General features: G+C 53.6%; 1 protein-coding gene across 1 annotated transcript in view; it reads right to left on the reverse strand.

Annotated features, from left to right (window-relative positions):
• Positions 1-6646, reverse strand: part of Tg (thyroglobulin) — a 160002-nt gene that overhangs the window by 26409 nt on the left and 126947 nt on the right. The gene's annotated exons all lie outside the window — the stretch shown is intronic.

Genomic DNA, 6646 nt, shown 5'->3' on the forward strand with positions numbered 1-6646 from the left:
CCTGATTTTTTTTTTTTTTTTTTTTTTTGCTGGTTTTTCTCTGAGAAGAAGTCTCACTTCCTGCCCAAGCATTGGCCTATACACAAGAAGATACCCAGGAGGAGAAGTTTGGGGGTGGGGTGGGGGTGAGTTAGGAGGAAACAGGCTCCAACAGGCCTCACTGTCTCCAGAGGCTAGCCCAGCCCACACAGCCGTCATCTCCCTGCACGACGAGGAGCTGACCCGGAGGGCCCTGTGCGCACGTCAGCCAGTGCCAGCCCAGCTCCTTTGGTACGTGTGTGTGCACGTGTTAGTATGTGTACATGCATGCGCTCGCGCATGTGCGGTGCTGTGTGCGTATACTTTTAGGGCAAGTATCTTCCCACTCTGCCTTCAGAATTACAGAGATTCTGGGTACGCACCACCATGCTCCGCTTGTAAATGATTGTCTTTATACTCTCTCGGTTGGCACAGGTGTCTCGTCAGACACGCCATCGCAAATATGTCAACTCTTCTATCCGCTGTCTCTTCACTTTCCTCACAGCACTAAGAAAAAAAAAATTTTTTTTTTCTTGCATTTTTAAAATTTGGGTAAGTCCAGCAGGTCTGTCTTTTGTTGTCACAGCTAAGAAACTCTTTTCTGACCGCAGGCCTAGAAATCCTGCCTCGTATTCTGTAGAACAGCGCTCGGCTTTAAAGCGCGTTGTTAAGGAGGTCTCACGGCGTGAGTGTGTTTTATTGGTCTTTGACCCCAGGGCCTCAGACTTGCTAGGCAATCACACCACCACTTGGCTCAGGCTTCCAGCGCGTGATACGGTATTTGCAAAGTGGCGCTGCCCGCCTCTCGTTTCTAGCCAGGGAGGAGGAAGAAGGGAGGTCCTGATGAGCTTTTGTCCATCTGTCACAGAGGTGACGTCTAATGGCTCCTGTCACCTGCTGGCTGTCAGGAGCCACTGAAATGTGTGACGCGTGGAGATTACTGATCTCCCAGGCCGAGGTGCCGACGGGAGCGACCGCCAAGGCGGAGGCTGCCCTCCGCTTCGGGGGCGGGCCTGGTAATGCAAGCGTCCCGGGGCTGCCAGGAGCCCTTCATGAATACGCATGGGCATCTGCTTCCCCGCCAAGGACGCTTCCTAATGAGAACTTGCAGGGGAGCATGCGCTTCTTCCCAGTTTTCTTCTTTGTTCTCTCTCCAACAAGCCAAGTGTGGTGGTACTCACGTGGAACCCCAGTCCTTGGGTGGCTGGGGCAGGAGGGTCCCTAATTAGAGCCCCGCGTGGGGCATCTCATGAACTCAAGGTCAGCCTGGCCTACCTAGTGAGGCCCTGTCTCAGACAAACACCACATCAACCCACCAGCCAGACAACCAACACCTGCGAGACACAGAAATAATGAGGTGGGAAAATAAAGGAATCATGAGCCGGAAGGCAAATTACCCCGACCTGATCCAGACATAACTGCGTACGTGTCACACTGCCACCCACACGTGTGTGCAACGATGTTCACCAAAAAGTAACTTAAGGCTCGCTGCAGACAAAAGCTTTCAAGAACTACGCGCACGTAACAGGGGATGTTGGAAATTCTGTCACGCCGCCACCGGAATGGACTTGTCACCCTGTCCACTCGGTGAACTTGGGCTCCACGGCAGAGAGCTGGGTTTGATCGCGTGTCTTACGTGTGCTCTGCAGCCCAGTGACGCCACAGATGTTAGCCCCCAGCGGCTGCTCTAGACATCCTGCTGCCCAGTGTCTGCTTCTTATCTGGACAGACTTGAGTGGTGAGAGGTTGAGGGGTGCCCCTGGCACCCACAGACAGGATCCCCCGCCTGAGGGAGAAGCTTTCACTTAGACCTGCACTCTATGGGGACAGCTTGCTCCCCGCCAGCTTGCCCCCTGTCACCATCTCTGATGAGGAAGAACAGGTCCCGAGACGTGAGACTGGAGAGGAGAGTGGCCGGGACTCGGTGAAGATGTCCACAAGGAGACAGATGTGCCCTCGGGCCCCTCTCGCCATTTCTTCCACCCTCTTTTTCTTCCTTCTCCCGGTGCTGCTGGCCAGCTCGTGCCCAGCAGGAGCAAACCCTACGAGCAGGAAGACCTGAGGTGGGGGTGGGGGTCGCCCCACCTTGAGAACACAGAGGACCCACCCACGGGGGCCTCTCAGGTCAGCCCAGGGGAGCTCTGACCTGTCCCAGAGCTGACGGTGACCCTCAGATGGAGGCTGAGTAGAGGGGTGACAGCCACTGAGACACAGAGGCCATCAGAGGAGAGGTGGGGAGGGTAGCTGGACCGGAGCCTGGTAGGGCTTTGGATACCACCGCAGAAGAAGTGAGTGAAGGAGTCCACAGGTTAGGGGTTGGAGCCAGGGGTGAGAACCAGGAAGCTTGAGCAGGCTACGGGGGAGGGAAGGGCTACAGAGGAGCCTGCACCAGGAAATGATGCTCAGTACCACCCCAGGGTGCTGGCTACTGCGGTTTCTATGGTCTGACTGTCCAGCTGACCAGCTGAATGACAATCTCTGGTCCTGGCCCGCCTGCTGTCTGCCTCCCCAGGCCTGAGGGCCTCACCGGGCCCCAGCTTGTGTGCTCAGATGGGCTGGCACTTCCCTGTGGTGTTCACTTCCTCTTCCTGTGACCCAGCCCCCCCACCCGGAAGGAGAGCAGTGCTGACAGCCCCAGGCTCCCCACTGCAGCTGACTGTCACCCACAGTGCTCCGGAAGGGTCCCCCTGGGGCATCCTGCTACGGGGCTGATGCGCCTTTCTGAACGAAACAGCCACTCACCTGAACCTCTAGCTTGGCTTCACCAACCCCTTCACACCCGTCAGACAAGAACAGGGACACCTTCTGGCTGTTGGGAAAAGATGCAGGAAGCACAGGCAAAATGGGCTTTGGGGTCTGAGAAATCTTAATCCTCAGTTTTCTCATCTACATAAAAGAGGGGGGGGCAGGGTGAGGCCTAGGTCTGTCCCAGGGATCTGAGCATGGGTCACAGGACCTTCTCCTCCCTCTCCCCCCACCGCCGCCGCCACCAGCCCAGGTTCAAGTCCAGCACCTACTCATCAGCTTCGCGCCCTTAGGAAAGTGACCTAGCTACCCGAAGCTTCAGTTTTCGCAAAGGTGAACTAAACATAAAGAGAAGAACCACCTCATCCATTTGGGGCGAACACGTTTCTAAGAGAACAGTTCATGTGCTCCCAAGTTTCCAATAAATAGGACACATTATTGGAATCACAAGCGGCATTTCAGTGAGTCTTGTGAATAATGCAAGGGGGAAAAAAAATCCCCACATTAACCTTATGACTCATAAAGCCCTTCAAAGACACCTGTAGTTATAAGGTTAATTTAACACACTAACCTTATAGCGACTCAAACTAATAGAAAAATATTCTATTTTTTAATGACGTCTAAAGAAAAGGTGTTTGAGTGGAAATTTCACTCTGGACCAAGTTAACGTCTAAGCAATACGCCATGGCTTCCCACTGCTGAATACAATTAGTCCTGGCTCAGAGGGCCCTGAAATGAATGCTCTGATAATTTCACACCTTCCCAATCAGTTTCACTGGAATGACAGCAAATCACACGGCACCGAGGTCGGTTTGGAGCTTTTGATCACAGAACCTTGTCATCCGGACAGCGCTTATCTCTGCCAAGTACTAAGGCATCTCATAATGAGAACATGGGAGGGGATTTGAATAAAAGCCAGGGTCATCCTGTTGCAGACCCTAACCATACTTCGGTGCGGGAGATGGCTGGCACAGACGTACTGGCACTGTGGCTTATGGGTGGGGGCACTGGGCCCCAGAGTGTACCCGGCTACCTCGGGCTATGTCAGGAGGCTAAGTGCACAAGCCTTATCACCAGCCAGCTGGCCGGTTCCTGGGAGGACAGGCCTGCCCAGCCGCCTCCAGCTACTCTATTTTGGGATACTCCGTGAGCTTTCTGAGCAGCCCTTACTACAGATGCCCGAGGAAACTGAGGATGAACGGGCCTCAAGGAAATTTGCCAGTGAAGGAAAGAGACACTTTCTCTGTACTGTTCTTCCTCCCTTCTTCTCTCCCCTCTTCCCAGCCACTATTTGCTGGTTGCTCTGGCCATGCAAAGAACAGGCATTTAATGTCTCACTGACAAAACAGACCTTTTCCTAGCTTCTCAGAAATGAGAGAGCAGAGCGATGGAGAAGGTGGTTTTATGAGACTCCTTTGACAAGTGACAGCAGCCAATCCACTATGCTTGGGCTCTTTCCTTTCTCGTGGGAAGATGTGACTAGACTTGCACTCAAGCAGAGCTTACCACCATCCCTACGCCCTTCCGAGGACAGACCATGGATTGGCACAGAGAAAATACAACAAGAAATGCATTCAAATCCCTTGTCAAGACTTCTTGTTGCTTAGAAATGACAAGGGTGCCTTGCTTCTTCTGATAGTCTCCAGAATGGGGTACCCAAGAGATATCACTGGAATATCGGATGAACGCTCTAGGGTGTTTACTGACAAATATTGTTTAAGAAAACTTACACCTTCTGGTTTGCAAGGCAAGTGAATGTGGGTGGGCTAGGGTCGCTGTCTAACAAGCAAGCCTGCATAATCAGAAGCTAGGCGATGACAAGCCAGGCAATGGGAGACAGGGCAGGGAGCAGTGGAGCCAGCATGTGTGTGGCCCTTGTCCCTGGATGGGTTTCGTTCATCCTGGCAGTAGCTGGGCTGCTGGACGCTGGCTCTGACTCGGCCATCCTTCATCCTCGGCATGGCCGCGTGGAATGTGGAATGAGCAGTTCTAGGGCTCGGGCTCTCAGAAGCGGAAGAGCCCTAACCGGTGTGGAGGATAGGAGCTGGGGGCCGGGGACTGCTTTATACCCCATTATCTGAGCAAAGGTGGTGACCGCACTGTTCCATTCAACTGCGCAACCCTGAAGCTACATATGGCTGGCATCTTGGTGTCCTCCCTGTGGCCGTTTATCTGGGTCCAGAAAGCCAATTAATTTGCAAATCTTTCCAGCGGAATCTTCTTCTTTCGCAGATGGTCTGGGGCATCTTCATGAACCCTGAAGCGTAATCTCCTGCTGCGCTCGTGCAGCCCAGGCTGCTTATCCTGAAGTCCATGAATACAGGAGCCTCACTCGCCAGTGTCTCTATCTTTCCTTCTTGTGTTGACTGGGCCTGTTGGTGACCTTGAAATTCAATGATGACCTCATTGCATAGATGGAATACAGCTAGGCCCCACCAGGCACCGGTACCAACTCTGTGTGGAGTCAGAGCCTGGAGTCTGCTCGGGCTCCTCTCTGACTACCTCACCATCAGTATCTTGCTGTAACATGAGCATCTGTTTCCTCCACTAGAGTATACATTTCTGGGGGGGGGGGGAGTGTGGCAGGACAGGGTTGGGGCCACTCATGCTTCTGTATGGGTTCTGCCTTATGTGTCCCCACAGGGAAAGTTATACAGAGAAGGAAGTTAGTGATCGATGTTTACCACATCCAGTGTCCATGTTTTGAGCTGGACTTGGGCAACAGGGACCAAGAGTATTTGGCAGTGAGCTCCTGGAGGGCAGTGCCTTGTCCCGCTGGTACATAAAGCTGTTAGGCACAGTGCCAGGCACGGAGCGAGTGTTAACCAAAGGTTTGTTGATTGATTGGCTGAATGGATGGGGCGTAGAATGAATGCCTGAATCAATGACAGCGTTCCTGAGCTTAAGGTCTCCTTCAGGGATCAGGAGAGAAGCTCTGGACACTGTTAAGAGGCAGTGCAGAGAGTGGGATGCCCAGGACACCGCAGGTGCAGTGGGAGAGGCCTGGGAGGCAGCTCAACAAAGCATCCCTGCTCGGAGGAACCTCTGTTCTGGAACAGGTCATGCATGACCTGACTAAGTAGCCCATGGCGGGTGTGCTCTCTTTCACAATCGGCCCTGCCCATTGTCACGCGTCTGCTTCTGCCCTCAGACTGGAGAGTCTTTGACGATGGCCTGGGTCTGTCCCCAGTCATCCTCCTCTCAAACCAGATGGGCAGCCCTCACCCTGGCTTGCCTTATGGCTGGTTCCTGTCGGTCTTGCTGGTCTCAGCTCAGCCCTGCTCTGAGCCCTTGTCCTCTGTCCACTCTAAGAAGAGGAGCTCAGAGAGGGTGGACTTCACCCATCTGCAGTTCCGGCTAAATCTAAGTCAGGATGGCGCTTCGCACAGTCAGGATACTTGGAGGAACAAGGTCAGCCGTGAGTCTGTTAGTGTAACACCATGTCGGCTCCCAGTAAATCAGGAAGTAGCTGCATTGCTTCTACCTGAACTCGCCTGCATCCCCGTCCTCTTTCCCCACATAGACAGACGGCCCGCGTTTGGCAGTGTTTCCTTTGTACCTTTCCGGCATGCTCTGTCTAGTACAGGGTACCTTCTAAATTTATACACAGCCCTGATGTTTTTATCTTTGCAAAGTACACCCCAAGTGAGGTTTCACAATGAGTGTCCTGGGGTGGCGGGGTGAGCCTCACTGGGTGGGGTGACGGGTCACAGGCCCTCAACGCTGCCCTGGCTCTGAGCGGGGACTAGCTGTGCAGCCCAGGCAAGTCATGGCATCTTCTGATGCTCTGTCCAGGAAGTGAAAAGGGGGCTGACAGGGGCAAGAGAAGACAACCTGACACTGTCACCAGGCATTTCTTGCTCAAAAGCAGGCATGTGCCAAG

Source organism: Perognathus longimembris, chromosome 12 (assembly GCF_023159225.1).
Source record: "Perognathus longimembris pacificus isolate PPM17 chromosome 12, ASM2315922v1, whole genome shotgun sequence".
Lineage (NCBI taxonomy): Eukaryota > Metazoa > Chordata > Mammalia > Rodentia > Heteromyidae > Perognathus > Perognathus longimembris.